Source organism: Theropithecus gelada, chromosome 8, assembly GCF_003255815.1.
Source record: "Theropithecus gelada isolate Dixy chromosome 8, Tgel_1.0, whole genome shotgun sequence".
Taxonomy (NCBI): domain Eukaryota; kingdom Metazoa; phylum Chordata; class Mammalia; order Primates; family Cercopithecidae; genus Theropithecus; species Theropithecus gelada.
In genome coordinates this window covers 42208263-42210386 of record NC_037676.1, presented here as the reverse complement: position 1 = coordinate 42210386, position 2124 = coordinate 42208263, and positions in this window count along the sequence as shown.

The following is a 2124-nucleotide window of genomic DNA, read 5'->3' as shown; positions in this document are numbered from 1 at the left end:
CATGAAATCTTTTCTGTTTGTTTGAGACAGGGTCTCTTTCTGTTGCTCAGGCCAGAGTACAATTGTGGTTCACTGCAGCCTTGACTCAAATGATCTCCCACCTCAGCCTTCTGAGTAACTGGGACCACAGGCATGTGCCACCACACTCAGCAATTTTTTTAAAAATTTTGTAGAGACGGGCTCTCCCTATGTTGCTCAGGCTGGTCTCCTGGCCTCAAGCAATCCTCTTGCCTCAACTTCCAAAACTGTTGGGGTTACAGGCATGAGTCATCACACCTAGCCTATTTTTAAGTTCTCTAATATAATTTGGAAATTAATTTGCCAGCTGCTCTGTCTTATCTACATGAACATTTATTTTTTATTTTTATTTTTTTTTGAGACGGAGTCTTGCTCTGTCACCCAGGCTGGAGTGCAGTGGTGTGATCTGGGCTCACTGCAAGCTCCGCCTCCCGGGTTCACGCCATTCTCCTGCCTCAGCCTCCTGAGTAGCTGGGACTACAGGCGCCCGCCACCTCGCCCGGCTAGTTTTTTGTATTTTTTTTTTTTTTTTTTTTTAGTAGAGACGGGGTTTTACCGTGTTAGCCAGGATGGTCTCGATCTCCTGACCTCGTGATCCGCCCATCTCGGCCTCCCAAAGTGCTGGGATTACAGACTTGAGCCACCGTGCCCGGCCTACATGAACATTTCTAAGATTTGTAGACTTGTTTCCATGACACCTCCATGCCTGTGATCATGTATAAGATGTAGCTGATTGAATTACTTTATTATGTTCAGAAATAGGAAATACAGTGTTTTCACCAACTCTGTGCATAGAATATACCAAATGGAGACCATAACTTGTGTCGTGACAGAAAAAAAAATCTGTTGTCTCTTTATTATGGTGAGATTGTTTTCCTTCATGAAGTCAGCAAAGAAAGGTAACTGATCTTAGGTTTTTGTGTTAGAAAAAAAAGTTACACTCTTTAGCAGTTTTCAGAATTGCATTGTTTTGTCATCTTTCCTCTGGTTTAAAAATGTTTTCATGCCATTCCCAGGCTCAGTGCTCATCTTAGTACTATTTTGAGTCAATGTACAATCTTTACCTCTAGGTTTTCTTTTGCATAATGGACTTGTGTTTTAATATAGTAAACCAGTCTGACACTGAAATACTGTATTTGATATTTTTGCATTCACGAATACTCATTTTCTTTCTACACTCATGGTAATTTAGTTTCTCCTCTGCAGTGTTTTCCCTCCCACTCGTTTTCCTGCTCCCTTGCTTAACACACGCTCATTCTATTGTGAGCTCCTTCTTGGTTAAGATGGAAAGAATCTCCTCTTTTAATTCCATTTGTGCATTCAATAAATTCCATTTGGTTTCTATAATTGTTCTTCTAAGGTTATACTAAAATCAGCCCATCTATATTTTACTTAGATCTCTAATCACTGTAATGCTTGCCTAGAAAACAAGCAATGTTGTTTTCAATCACAATTGAAAAGAAAAACAAGACTCACAACCATTCTTTAAAAGACTCATGAGATACAAAATATTTTTTTAAGTATGTGGATTGTTTTAAAAAATAAATATATCTGGGCTGGGCGCAGTGGCTCATGCCTGTAATCCCAGCACTTTGGGAGGCCGTGGAGGGCAGATCACCTGAGGTCGGGAGTTTGTGACCAGCCTGGCCAACATGGTGAAACCCTGTCTCTATTAAACATACAAAAATTAGCCAGGTGAGGTGGCGGGCGCCTGTAATCCCAGCTACTCGGGAGGCTAAGGTGAGAGAATCACTTGAACCTGGGAGGCAGAGGTTGCAGTGAGCCGAGATCGTACCACTGCACTCTACTCCATCTCAGAATAAATAAATAAATAAATATGTCTGCTGCTAAGCCAGCATAGTACACTAGCAACTTCTGACACTGCCTCTTACAAGGAAGTGACTTTGGGAGTGTCATTCAGCTTTCCTGTGCCCGAGATTGCCTCACCTGTCAAATGGGAACAATAAAGCACTTCAGAGAATTGTTGTAACAGTTATACATAAAACACTGTTATAACACTCTTATGCTAGGAATGTGTATCTATATATACATATATATATATATATATTTTTTTTTTTTTTTTTTTTTTTTTTTTTTTTTTTTTTT